The sequence below is a fragment of the Mesocricetus auratus genome, unplaced genomic scaffold (assembly GCF_017639785.1).
Source record: "Mesocricetus auratus isolate SY011 unplaced genomic scaffold, BCM_Maur_2.0 Super-Scaffold_15014, whole genome shotgun sequence".
Taxonomy (NCBI): domain Eukaryota; kingdom Metazoa; phylum Chordata; class Mammalia; order Rodentia; family Cricetidae; genus Mesocricetus; species Mesocricetus auratus.
The window spans coordinates 43,961,480-43,976,672 of record NW_024429186.1 but is presented as its reverse complement, the minus strand read 5'-3'; positions in this window follow the sequence as shown (position 1 = coordinate 43,976,672).

The following is a 15,193-nucleotide window of genomic DNA, read 5'->3' as shown; positions in this document are numbered from 1 at the left end:
AGCTGTGTCCCGAGCTGCACCGCGGCGTCGGGGAAACACGCACGCGTCCGAGGGCTGGGACGCTGCGCGTCTCTTCTGCGTATGGGCTCGCTGGAGTGTTGTAATAGAAACAGAAAGCATGGCGACACCGCTGTTGATAGAGCCTTCCACATGATTTGTGAGAGCGTGAACAAGTCTTTAATAGCTGGTTTTAGGACGACGTACTTTTCAAGGTTTTGGCTGTGCCAAACAAATATTCCAACTTTGAAAACCACCCGCCCCCACCTCCCTCGCCCCACTTTGGGAATTGAGCCCAGGTCCTTCTGCATGCTGGGCAAGCTCCCAGCTGCTGAGTCAAACCCTCACTCTGTCACCTTTCCTAATCTGCTTTTCTCTCTTTTTAATCTTTGTGAACTGAGGTAAACGTATTTAGAAACACCCCACCGAAGTAAGCCAGCAGCTGAAGTGGGTTGCCCTCAAAATCAGCTTATATTTAGAAAAACATTACAAATGACACTCGTTATTTGGTCAAAAATTGGATATCATGGCCTAGCCAAATCAGAAGATAAAATGAATTGGACTGGAAGCCAACTGTTGGTGAGGTCCAGGAGCTGAACCCACAGGTTTGAGCCCTCTGGCACTCTGTAAATGATATCGTTATCTGTACCTATGCAGAATCCGTAGGAGGGGTTGAATGAGGAAAAACCTGTGGGGTTACTGCTTCTGTGTGTAATAATTGTGTTTACTACTTCTTTTGTATCGCTGGTGATCTTTTTATGAATTGTCACTTATTTCTTCCATTGCAGTGACAGGGATTGTTTATAAAGGTCTACATTTTGAATAGAATGATCCGTTCAGTAAATGTCTAAACTACTATGAATTGGAAATTGTTGTAGTCTAGTTCAAGGTGCTTTTCAGCTGAATTCTGACCTTGTGGGACTGTTTACACGATCGCCATTTGGAATAATATTGGTCAAGAACTGCTCTACTTGGCGTGTCACCTGGGTCATGTGAATTTTGTCTTCTTGTGTAACTTAAAAAAAAAAAGATGTCTTAAAGTACCGCACGGAATCTCATGACGAACCTTACTCAAACATTTTGGCTTCCGTAAAAATGAGGTAGAACTAATGCTCCTACACAAGCTGGAGAAGTTAGACTCTGGACACCAGACCCAGAGGTTGGGGAGGAGGGACTGGAGGAAAAGATGATCTCTTCCCTGCCCACCCCCAGGAGTAGATCTGGGTGTACGTGTGCCAAAGCAGATCTTTAAAATGTTTCTACTTCCTGGCACTGGAGAGTTGGCTCAGCTGTTATCAGTATGAGGACCTGGGTTCAATCCCCAGCACCCATATGGTTACTCACCTCTGTCTATAACCCTGGGTGACCCAATTACCTCTGTTGACCTCCCAGGGCATCAGACATTCACATGGTGCACAGACATGCATGCAGACAAAACATTTATATACACAAAATTTTAAAAAACTTAACTGAAATATATATATATATATATACACACACACATATATATACATCTATACATATATATATCTGTTGAATGTATGGGCACATATATGTATATAGGCACAAGTGGACCACTGCACATATGTAGAGTTCAGAGGACAATTTGGGAAGTCAGTCTCTTCTTCCACCTTGTGGGTCCTAAGGGTCAAGCCCATCAGGCTTAGCAGTGTTAGGTTTCAAACCCTGGAACAAATGGCTGAGGTACCTATTTAAGATGTCAAAGCAGAACTGGCCACCAGGTTCTCCCTGCATCCCTCAGTCACCACCTATTACAGGGTCCACCTGACTTGTAACCCCTGCTCCAGGAACTCTAGTCCAAGGGGCTAGGCTGCCCTTCCCTTTATAATCCAGCCATTTTGGTTACCTGCTGTCTTTGTACTTTTGGGTCTCTTGGCTGCTGCACCTGCTTTCCCCTCTCCTTTGTTCCTCCTCTCCCCACATGGCCCTGCTGAGTCTGGTCATGTCCATCTGGGCTCTCCCACATGCCCCTGCCTCTGGCTGTGCTCTCCCATGTATCTACAATAAACTTTCTCCTCCACCATACCTGGACCAGTCGTGTTCCTTTCCTTTTTATTTCTCTTTTTCATTCAAGCAGCAAGTGCCCTTATCTGCTAAGCCATCTCCTCAACCCCAAAGTATACCTTTTAATAGGATGATTTGATCTAATATGAATGCCAACATATGTAGTTATTTGCAGGGAATCATGGGGCTGGCCTGGCCTAGCTGCCTTGAATGGCCTGGGTCAGAGGTTTTTCAGGTTAGAGGCCATGGCTCCTGGAACGCAATGTGTCTTCCGATTCCTGAGAGACTAGTACACTCCCTCAGACAGTGAAGCAGTCAGGACACCCTGTGTTTCTCTGTACGTTCCGTTAGTAGTCAAGGAAGCATGGAAGCTTGACAGGCAATTGGTCTTAGACATTAACCTAGTGTACTCTGTATGGCTTGCAAACTTCACTGTGTCCTGGTGACTGCAACTGTATCGATCCTGACAATTACCTTCATATTTTGTTTCTGATAAAGGTATAAGAAGTCTGATTGCTCTCAATAAAATTGTCACAGCCTCATTTGCACTGTGGCCCCTCCAAGTGACCTGATTTAATTCCTCACAGCCATATCAAGTGACCTTGACCAGATAAGTAAGCCTGGGTGCTTCAAGGTGGCACTGGGAACAGACACCTGAAATATGGGGATTTAAGGAAAAACAGAAAAATAAAGTTAAAGGTGAGAAACTCCAGGGAATAGTGTGCACACATGTGTAATAAGGCAGGAGCATTCACTGGAGGAAAAGAGATGAGACAGACAGGGTTGAAGGAACAACAAAGTTGCTGGAAAGAAGACTTAAAGTGAGGCACCATCCGTTGATAAAACTCCTGGAGTTCACTAGTAGCTTCAGCCTTCCTTCCCTGAAGAGGGATCTCTGGATCCCAGAACTTGGTCCTAGTTAGGAAGAGCAATTCGGGGAGAATTAGATCAAGGGAACCAAAAATATTCCTAGTGATGCCTTTCAACTTTGTAAAGAAATGAAAACAGTCATAGATAAAAATAACACAGTCAAAATTACAAATAGAAATGATCCAGAAAAATCAGAACTAACTCAAGATGAGAAGAAAACTTAGAACCTGAAGATATATGTATATATATACATATATATATATATGATAGATAGATATAGATATATAGATGATAGATAGATAGATAGATAGATAGATAGATAGATAGATAGATAGATAGAATCTAGTGTCTCTGTGTGTCGAGGTTGAGGGTTTTCCTACTCCTTGCGCTGCTTTTACTCTCCTGCCCCACCCAGTTCCTATTTCCCTCTTCTAAAACCTCTGCACCAAGTGAAGTTCCTGACAGCGTGGAAACTTCTTTTCTCTGCTTCATTTCTTTCTGAGGTTGTTGGGGAAGTTTTTCAGCCTTCACAAGACAGTTAATTCCTTCAAACTCACAGGTCTCCCAGCCAAGACACTCTGTATCAAGTCCTGGAGATGAAAGAAGACATGCAAGGATTTTCTCTTTTCCCAGTGAGTAAAACACCTGATCCTTAGAAGTCAGAGCAGCAACAAGTAGAAAAGTAGGAAAAAAATACATTTTGTTTAAGACTCTTAAGGCTCTAAAAGGGCCTGTGCTCAATATGGACCAACTGCTCCTTTCCATGGTCTCTCCTTGATTCTACTTCTGGGGAAAGTTTTTTCCCTCTGACTGGAGGACTTTTGCAAAGGCTTGTCTTACTGGGAGTGAATATTTACCATGGAAGACTGAGCATTCAAAAAGATGCCAAAACCAAGCAATTAGGAATCAACAAAATGATGTGCCCATAAGTTTTGAAATGTTAACAGGAAAAGGCATATACTGATACTCAATCACAGATCACATATCCTTCTGGGGTTCATGGACAAATCAATACTTTCGTTTTACAGGCATGGTGCAAGTTACTAAGTTCTAGAAAAAAGACAGAGGAACTTTATAAAATTAGACAGGGTTCTGATGAGCTATATCAAGATTTTGTTTCTCATGGGCAGTTCATTCAATCAGTTGAAACTTTATAAAAAAAAAAGAAAGAAAAAGAAAAGACCCTTCTTTGGTGACCCTACTGCTAATAATATTGTTCCCCAAGCAAAGACAATCACATGAAAAGACTTACATGTTAAAATATTAGCCATTCAACATCTAAAGACAGATAAATTACCTTCTTCTGTTACTCTTCAAAGCCCAGCAAGGATTTTCGGTTATTATTTCTCTGTCTCTAACTAGACTTCCAAACTGTGTTCCTTAGGAATGAATGTCTATGGGAAGTTTTCTTGCTGGTTTCACTGGGAAATATGAGCCTGTAACAAAACAAACAAACAAACAACAACAAAAGACCTTCTGAGTTTTTTAATTAATTAATTTTATGTTCTGATTTGACTAGGCCATGATATCCAATTTTTGTTCAAATGCCAGTCTAGATATTGCTGTGGGGGTATTATAAAGACATATTTATCATTCAAATCGATGGACTTCTAATAAAGTACATGACCTACCCTTCATAGTGTAGGCAGTTCACTCAGACAGCTGACCCATTATGAAAAAAAAAACAATGGAGGGTTGGGAAGCAAGAGGCGCTCTTGCTTCCAGACTGCCCTTCGACCCCAGTTACCTCAGGTGTCCCCTGAAATTCCAGCTGCTGGTGTGTCAAAGACTTTAGCCTGCTGAACTCCAGCACCATGTGTGCTCATTCTTTAACCCCACCCCGGTCGTTTGGTACCAAATTATTTTTGTTTCTCTGGAAGATCTTGAATAATTAAAAGGCTATTATAAAATCACGTGGTCACTTTTTCATTAGAGAAGAAAAACACAAGCAAATTTCAACTTCAGAAATTATTTTTCACTTCAACAAAGGCATAATTCAATAATTCATGTGGGAATCCAGTTCTGTTCCCCACCTCTCTGTGTCGTGTCTCCCTCCCGTGTGTGTGTGTGTGTGTGTGTGTGTGTGTGTGTGTGTGTGTGTAACCTAAGGCCTCAAAAATTCTAGACAAGTTGTCTACCACTGAGCCCAGTTTTATATTTAGCAAGTCCATTTCAATAGCCATCAGATAACTTATCTATTACTCAGATCTCTGTGGCACAAAGCTATCCTCATTTATTCTGTTCACCAGTGAGAGAGGACAAGCAATAGCAGCCTTGGACTCGTGGTGAAGATGCTCAACACATTCTTTTCACAGCCGTCACCGCTACTGCATCTCCCATTCTCCAGACTTCACTGTAGAACTGAAGATTTAAGCGTTGAAGACAGATGAGGGCGGTGAGCAAATGGGAACTCTGCCGAGACCCGGGTGCAGATAACAGACAGAGCAACACAGGCTGGCTCTCTTGAAGCAGCAGTCCTTAAGCTGCTGCGGTTGCTTTGACAGAAACAAACATTATGGAACTCATTATGTAACCCAGCTTGGCCTCAAGCTAGCGACCCTCTTGCCTCAGCCCCCTGAGTACCTGATTACAGGTATGTGCCACCATGTCCAGCTCAACCTGATAGAATTTTAACCACTGAGATGTAAAATTTCAATAATTAAAAGGACAAAATTCAAGCACTAGCTACGTCAATACGCAGTATTATTTCCCCTCTGAACAGGAAAGTTACATAATGACGAGAGAAAAATCCCTCTTGCTGTAACTTTTCTCCATGCCCATTTGAAAGAGTGGCAGAAGTTTCCTCTTCTCCTGTGCCAGGAGGCTCCTGAAGAGAGAATGTAGCTATCCGTTCCAGACTCCATAATTCAAAGCAAATGGTCTCTCCACTGCGACAGGGCCCTGCCAACCACAGACAGGACTGATGCCATGACACTTTACAACATCAACTGTCTGTTCAACAACCACAAAACCCATCTCAGTGTGCTCACTCGTCTTCTGTCACCCTACAGGGAAGGCCATTCACACTGCGGTCTTGCCTACTCTCGTAGACTATCATAAAATACCATTCTTGATTAGTTCTACTAGACTCTTCACTGCCTCTTGCTAAACACCTTGAGAGTGGCAATATCCTTATTTTCAAGCATTTAAAAGACAGGATTTTCACTCCTCGAGCTTCAATGGGACACATGTGCAAGATAAGCACAGATCACATTCAAATGGGGGAAGTTCTCGGTTTTGATGAGGCAAAACCTTTTAAACTTTTGGTCTCTCTGCTTTCTGGGAGCCTGGCAGTGTAGCTCACTGGTAGAGTGCACAGTGGGCTATGGAGGGGCCCCTAAATCCAGCCCCGGCATCAGGGCAAGGTAATGTGGGGAGATGTAATTCCTGCAATAAATACATGCTCTGACGTCAAAGGCTGTTCCTCGGCAAAAACTATGGCTTTACAACAGTGTGGGAATGGACTGTGGTGGCCCACACTTGCAGTGCAAGGCTAGACAAGAGGACTGTGGGAAGTCCGAGGCCAGCCTGAGCTACAAGGTGATACCCTGTCTCAAAAACAAACAAACAAACTGTCCAGAACTAATGATGGACGTGAGAAGAGTCCAGGGTTTCCCTCCCCAATGCTGAGTGAGGCATCCCAGTGTGCTGGCTGGCTTACCTTTTGAAGGGTTTTTTGAAGAGGATTACTTTTAAACTAAGAGTCCTAAGGGTCCATCCTTCTCACGTTCTGATCCCACTGAAAACCTGCCCACTCGCCTGGCCGGTAACCATCCTGCTGTAGAAAGATCTGTCTGAGCCGGGCGGTGGTGGTGCACGCCTTTAATCCCAGCACTCGGGAGTCACAGGCAGGTGGATCTCTGTGAGTTCGAGACCAGCCTGGTCTACAGAGCGAGTTCCAGGACAGCCTCCAAAGCCACAGAGAAACCCTGTCTCAAAAAACCAAAAAAAAAAAAAAAAAAAGAAAAGAAAGAAAGAAAGGTCTGTCTGAGGGAGGGCCGGTTCAGGCCTTACTCATGTCCCTAATCCCTCCTCTCTTCAAGGTTTCTTCTGATGAGAACCAGCCAGCCGGTGATCTCTTGCTGCTCCACCGCTCATTCTGATCACCAACTTAAGTAAGACACCTTGAGAAGGGCCTTTAGTCTCAGTGTTCAGGAGGCCCAGACAGGTGGATCTCCAAATTTGAGGTCAGCCTGGTCTACAGAGTAAGTTCCAGGAGAATCAGGACAAACTGGGGTGTCTGTCTTGAAAAACAAAACAAAGGTGGTGGTGGTGTGGGGACATGGGACATCCTTGAGAAGCTGTTGCAATACTGCTGTTTCATTAGGAGCACCTACAATGCTTAGAGCTCAGTGTCAACATAGCAAACAAAACAAATAAACAGAGAAGCCACCTCTAACTGATTTCTTCCCTTGCCAGCTAAGCCTCCTTGACCTCAATTCAAATGGATGTCAGAATAAGAGTTGACAGTGCTTACTAAGTGGGTCTTCACTGAATGCTACCACAGTGCTTTAAACAGTTTCAGTCAAGGGGCCATGCCTTTCCAAGGGAACTCAGGTAATTGGGTGGGTGGGGCCCTAGCCATGTTACTAAAAGAATTTAAAAGGGACCCCAGGAAGAAACTTGAGGACAATCATATTATAGTTTAACAGAAAAACAACAGCACAGGTGAGCTGAACACCCCAGCATCCACAAGGAGGAGGGGAGGCTGAGAAAAAGTCACGTCTTTAAAGTTAGCCTCAGGTGTCAGAAGCAGTGAGAAAGATCAGAGAATCTCAGTGACAAGTTCAGAGAATTTTCTCCCAGGCTCCTGCATCCTGCAGCAAAGCACTGCACCAGGGGCATTCGATTATAAACAGAGTTAGCTTGTTAGGAAAGGAAAAGCGCTTTATAAAGAAGACTACTTGTTATAATTTTTAAATGGCGGAAGGAGACACGGCATACAACAGGACTCACATTGGAGGATTTTTTTTTTTATTGGAGGAAGGGAATGGGAAAAGGAGGGGGACAGACAGAAACAGAGAGGTAGACACAGAGAAAGAGGCAGAGAGACAGAGACAGAGAGAGAGAGAGAGAGAGAGGCAGAGAGACAGACATAGAGGCAGACACACACACACACACAGAGACAGAGACAGAGAGGTAGACACAGAGACAGAGGCAGAGAGACAGAGAGGCAGACATAAGGACACACAGAGAGAGACAGAGACAGAGAGAGGCAGACAGAGAGAGAGAGAGCAGAGACAGAGGCAGAGACAGAAGCAGAGACAGAGAGGCAGACATAGAGACAGAGAGAGAGAGAGGTAGACAGAGACAGAGGCAGAGACAGAGAGGCAGACATAGAGACAGACAGACACACACACACAGAGAAAGAGAGAGACAGAGAGGTAGACACAGAGGCAGAGAGACAGAGAGGCAGACATAGAGACACACAGAGAGAGACAGAGACAGAGAGAGACAGAGAAAGAGAGAAAGGGGTACCTAGAGGCAGAGAGACAGAGGGACAGACACCAAGAGGCAGAGAGAGAGACACACACACACAGAGACAGAGAGAAACGGATGGGGCTGGGGAGAGGGGAAGAGAGAGAAGAGGAAGAGGAAAAAGAGAGAGAAAGCAGGTGGGATTCTGCCTTTTAAAGGGAGGGACACAGAGCATGTGCACAGAGACTTCACAGCAGGCTAAGTATGGGCATTCAGGCAAGGGTGATGCACTCTGACAGGTCCCCAAGGGGTGGGCCAGGTATGCTGAATGTCAATCAACACTAGTAAAGTGAGGAAAGAGACTGGAAACATCCAGCCAGGTGAAAGTCAGCCCTTTTCCTGCCTCTCCTGTGTGTATTCCAAGGGCTTCCCAAGTCGCATCGAAAATATGCCCTCTGTCCATTAGAGGAAGCCTGTGGGGACACCAGACCTTGAGCAGAAACCCACTTCCCCTTCGGCCTGGGAGCAGGCATCTATGTAATGTTTACTGAAAACAATTCAGTGCTTTAAAGCTTGATAGGGCTCAGATAAGGGCTGGCTCACTGAAATACCATTCCTTCCACACCTCCTATGGCTAGATGCCTCTTCCTGCCCCCTGTGGTGTCTCCCCGATTCTGGGGCTGGAGATTAAACCACCAGCCAGGAGGGTGAGAAGTGGAAAGAATGGTATGTAAATGGATGGCAAAAGTCCTTAAAAAGGGAAGCCCTTTTTCTTGGGGAGACTTCTCCTGAGATTTCTTCTGAGAGCTCTCTCCTAAGCTGACTTGGGAAGATAAAGTTTTCTTAAAGCAACCGACCGGTCTCTGTGTCATCTATCCCGACCACCTCGCTACATTCTCGGATGCAGGCCTCACAGCAGGTGCGACAATTGGAGGATCCCACCGAGATCGTGAAAGCGAGGTAAGTGAGCGGGTTCGTCTCTTTTTCTGGCCAGTGACAGATTGGGAAAAAAAAAAAAAAAAAAAAGAAACCATGGGGAATAGTTCTGGGAAGCTTGAATTACAGTATCAAGTTAAAAAGTTACTTGAAGGACATGGGACTACAGTAAAGTCTAAAACCTTAGAAGGCTTTCTAAAGTCGATCGAACGAGCCAGTCCATGGTTCATTACCGGGGGGAGCTTAAATATCCCAGATTGGGAGGAGGTTCGCCGTGATCTTCATCAACTTTTACGAAAAGAGGGACCTGAGTCCCTGCCCCCATCTACATTCTCCTTATGGAGATTAGTGAAGGGCGCACTTTTGACAGATAAGGCTAGCCACCGCCAGGTAGTCCAGGCCACAAAAGAGGCTTTTTCAGAGTTACAAGAGATGAGACTCAAGCCTCCCTGAGTTCTGAGGCAGAGAGTGACAGTGAATCATCTAGAGAAACCCTGACTGAAACTAGAGGCTCCATTGTTAGTGAGGATGAGGAGGAGCCTCTTAGCAACAACAAAAGAGTTAATAGAAATCTCGGGGCGCGACCCAAAAGGAGGGACTTCAGTCAGAATCGGGTATATCCTACTCTGTCAGACCTAAAAAATGAAAATAGCTCAGACCCACACTCTGACGAGTCAGAGTCTGAGAAGGAACGGTTACTTGCTGAGGTCTCGGCCCTTAAAAAGGCACTAAAAAGGACTCGAATTAAAAAAAGACAGGACAGGGAGAGAAACCCTTCCCCATACTCTGAAAAAAGGGACTCTTCCTATGAGATAACTCAGTCCTTCTCGGACCTGGAGGGAAGACCCAGAGGAGGGGTCCAATGCTGCCCGGTGGTGGCCCCAGTAATGGAAGTTCCAGACCCGAACAATTCTGGCCAGGTCATTCGGCGTCATAACCCTTTAAATTTTAAGGATATAAGACAACTTAAAGAGGCAACTTTAAATTATGGAGCACAGGCTCCCTTTACACTTTCCTTAATGGAATCTTTTGCATCTCTTAATTTGACACCTGGCGATTGACAGCAGCTTTGCAGAGCAGCTCTGTCGGGGGAGATTATTTGATTTGGAGAGGTGAGTTTCAGGAAAGATGCAGCCAGACAGCCCAAAGAAATGCACAGGCCGGACAGCCCCAGAGAAATGTGGAGATGCTTACCGGGAGTGGTCAATATGCCACCATTCAGCAACAAATGCAATATGACATCGCAGTCTATGCCCAAGTGGCAGCAGGGCCCAAGGGGCTTGGAAAGCATTGCCTTCCAAGGAAGGAGGGGATCATCTGTCCAAAGTCCTTCAAGGACCCTCTGAACCTTTTCAAGACTTCGTAGACCGTCTCAGTCAGGTAGCAGAAAGAATATTTGGGGGCATTGGGCCTGCGATGCCGGTCATCAAGCAGATGGCATTTGAAAATGCAAATAAGTATTGTAAGGAAGCCCTTCGCCCCTATCGTAATAAAAGTCTAAATGACTATATCTGGATCTGTAGGGACATTGATGGGAACTTCATCCAGGGCCAAGTGTTAGCTGCTGCCATTCGGCCCCAAGTGGGGAAAGAAAGACCTACTCTGGGAGGGAGAAAAACATGTTTCAGCTGCGGTAGGGAGGGACACTTCTGTAGAGAGTGCCCTCAAAATAGTACTACGGGTCTCAAGAGACCTGGTTTATGCCCCGTTGTCGAAGGGGATATCATTGGGCCAATAACTGCTACTCTAAAACTGACAGGGAGGGAAATTTCCTTTCTGCTAATAATAATCAGGGAAACGGGAGGAGGGCCCCGCCCCAGGGCCCCAAAACCAATGTGTACGGGGCAATGACCCCTGCTCTGGGCAGTGGCAGGACTTATTTTCTCCCCCAGAGCAACCCCTTCATATCTCAGACCTCCTTAGAGCCACCTCAGGGAGTGCAGGATTGGACCTCGCTCCCTCCGCCCGGGCAATCCTAACACCGGAAATGGGGATCCAGGCCCTCCCTACTGGGGTGCATGGGCCATTGCCCCCAGGCACGGTCGGACTACTCTTGGGACGGTCCAGTACTATTCTTCGAGGCATCCAGGTACACCCTGGTGTTATAGACCAGGATAGTGAGGGGGAGATTAAAATAATGACATCAGTGGGCAGTGGGGTTGTTGCCATCCCTGCAGGAGAACGGATTGCTCAGTTACTCCTTCTCCCTACAGCTCCTTGTGAGGCTAGAAAAATTAAAGAGAAAAGGGGCAACCAAGGTTTTGGAAGTACCGGCCCAGCAGCATTTTGGGTAGCCACTATGGAGAACCGCCCCCAGCTTACATTAAAGATAGAAGGCAAGTTCTTTAGGGGCGTTTTAGATTCTGGGGCAGATTTCTCTGTCCTCTCAGATAAATTCTGGCCCCCCGCTTGGCCGAAAGAGGAAGGGACAGTGATCCTCCAGGGAATAGGACAGGCGGTGCCCCAAAAAGCCTCAGAATCCTAAAGTGGCAAGACTCTGAGGGCCACACAGGGCTTTTCCAGCCATATGTTTTGCCTGGCCTCCCTATTAACCTCTGGGGACGGGACCTCATGCAAGAAATGGGAGTGGTCCTCACCACCCAGGCACCAAAGTCCAAAAGCAGGGGCCCCCAGATGACACAAGGGAGGGGCTGGAGCCCGGGGAGGGAACTAGGTAAACTAGAACAGGGAGAGGTTTGCCCTGTGGCATCCCTCCCTTTGGAGACCAGGGCCCCAGGGGATAGGAAGGGTTTTGGCCATTTTTGATGAGGGTCACTGTTGCGCCGCCAGCCCCCATACCCATCACATGGCTATCAGATGATCCGGTATGGGTGGAACAGTGGCCCTTACCAGCGGAGAAACTAAGGGCGGCTCACCAGCTAGTTCAAGAACAATTGGAGGCAGGTCATTTGGTTCCTTCCACGTCCCCTTGGAATACCCCTATATTTGTAATAAAAAAATCTTCAGGGAAATGGAGGTTACTACAAGACTTGAGGGCTGTGAATGCGACCATGCAGCCTATGGGGGCTCTGCAGCCTGGCTTGCCCGTGCCTGTGGCCATTCCTAGAGACTGGCATTTGATTGTCATTGATTTGAAGGATTGCTTCTTTTGTATTCCCTTGCATCTCAAGATAGTCCTCGGTTTGCATTTAGCCTTCCTTCGATTAACTTTAGGGAGCCTGCCCTTCGCTTCCAATGGGTGGTGCTCCCCAAGGGATGGCTAATAGTCCAACTATATGCCAGATTTATGTAGCTGCCTGTTTAGATCCCCTCAGACGTAAGTTCCCTGACCTTTACATTATCCACTACATGGATGATATTCTTTTGGCCGCGGCCGAAGAAAGACAATGTTACATAGCCTTTGCAGAGCTACAGGAGCTTCTGGAGGCCCGAGGATTTATTTTGGCTCCTGAAAAGATCCAAAAGAGACCCCCTTATACTTATTTGGGTCATCAAATTCAACAAACTGGCCTCCGGCCACAAAGACTCCAGATCGATTGTTCAAATTTAAAAACACTTCATGATTGGCAGAGATTTTTGGGAGAGGTGCAATGGTTTCGCCCTTCTCTTTCTATTAAAACAGGGGCTCTTAAAGCGCTTTATGATATTCTTCCTGGGGATCCTGCTCCAACTTCCCCTAGACAGATTACCCCAGAGGCCAGGGAAGCCCTACAATTGTTGTTAAGAAGTATAGAGCAAGCCCACCTTCGGCGTATAGATTATGGGCAGCCCCTTGTTCTGGTTGTACTTTCATCTAGCTTTTCGCCCACTGCCGTGTTTTGGCAGACTGGTCCTATTTATTGGGTACATTTGTCAGCCTCCCCTAAGAAGGTAGTGACCCCGTACTATGATCTCATTTTACAATTGTTGTGGAAGGCGCACAAGTTTAGCATTCAAACCTTTGGAAAGAGTCCTGATAAAATTATCCTTCCTTATGGTAAGGAGGAGGTGGAACATCTACAGATCTTCCATGATGGGTGGACCCTGTTTATTACATCTACAGGCGCACAGTTTGATAACCAATATCCCAACAGCCCCTTGATGTCTTTTTTCAAACAACACCCTGTGATCTTTCCCAAGATTTTAAAGGAGAACCCTCTAGTTGGAGCTCGCTCAGTCTTTACAGACGGCTCCTCCAAGGGTTTCGCGGTGGTGGTTTCTTCTCAGGTGCAGAAGAGGGTACCCATAGGGCAGATGTCAGCACAAGCCGCCGAGTTGTTTGCATGCTTGATGGCTTTCCAAATGTTTGAGGGAGAGCCCTTTAATTTATATACTGATAGTGTTTATGTTGCCAACATTGTTAGACCTTTAGAAACTTCTCCATATGTTCTTCCAACCTCCCAGGTTCGTTCCTTATTAGTTCAGCTCCAACATCTTATTTGGCAGCGCATCCACCCTGCTTATGTGGGATTTATTCGTGCACATACTAACCTTCCAGGACCCCTTGCCCAGGGCAATGAAATTGCTGACTCCTTGACCCGCCCTAGGGTCTTATTTACTCAGGAGCAGCTGGCCCACCAGCTCCATGAGCGGTATCATCTAAATGCCCACTCCATTAAATTTCACACTGGGTGCCCCTTATCCATAGCTACACAGATTACCTCTCAGTGCCCTGATTGTGCCCCTTATCATAATTCTCCCAATGAGGGGGTAAATCCCCGGGGCCTCAGGGCCAACCATCTCTGGCAAATGGATGTCACTCACCTGCCACAGGCAGGGAAATTAAAATACATGCATGTCTCGGTGGATACGTATTCTAAACTGATTTTTGCCTCTCTCCACTCAGGAGAGAAGATTAAAGATGTTATTTCTCATTGCCTGCAGGCCTTTGCCTACATGGGTGTTCCAGATGCCCTAAAAACGGACAATGGCCTTGCCTATGCCAGCAATCGCTTTGCTGCCTTTTGCAGGGAACATCACATTGTCCATTCTTTTGGTATTCCTCACAACCCCATCGGACAGGCCATTGTGGAGTGCACCCATGCCACTCTCAAACAGTATTTTAAGAAAATAAAAAAGGGGGAGTATGTTACCTCCCCCAATATTCAGTTATCCACCATACTTTATATTTTAAATTTTTTGACCATAGACAGTAATAATTTGTCTGCCATGGAGAGACATTGGAACAAATCCTCCCAGTCTTTGGGATGGGTCAGATGGAAGGATTTGATTACAGGAAAATGGCAGCCACCCACTCCCCTACTAGCTAGGGTCCGAGGGGCTGTTTGTGTTTTCCCTCCAGGAAGTGAGAAGCCTATTTGGGTCCCCGAACGGTGCATCAGGCATGTTGACCCCGACTCTGCTCCCGACACTAGGAATGCTCGCCATGATAAAAATGATCCAAACATTGCCAAACTCAGGTAAGGGAAGTATGGACACTGGTGAGGAAAACCCCTCCCACCGTTTTGATGCCAGTTAGCCAACACGAGAGTCTGAGTTTCCCCCTCCTAAAAGGGGAATCTCTGCTTTATTAAAAATATTTAATATCTCCATGATTAAACCCTCAGTTAAAAGTTGGATTGGATTAAATGTCTAGGCCCTCACCTAACAAAGGTCAAAAAAGAAAGGGAACCTAAGATGAAAAGTTGCCCTCAGTTAGAGGGTGGTTTGGAGGATCATCCTCAATGGGAGGATAGATTAAAGATGGGTAAATTTAAAAAACTGGTAACAGTTAATAAATAAGGTATTAGTATTCAGTAAAGAAAAAGACAAAGGCATATAAAATAAAAATGTTTGGTTACATTTATATAGGGTAGGTTATTGAATTTTGTGAGTCATCTCTAAAAACTTTTGGCAAAAGCCTGGCCTTTCCACTTTGCATCTACAGAATTACAAGGAGTGGGTATGGCTGTAGCCCCTGAGTGTAGCTCAAAACTTCTCTAATGAAGAAATGACGAGGGACATACAGGACTTTTTCAACCTTTTGTTTTAATTCAAAGATTGACTG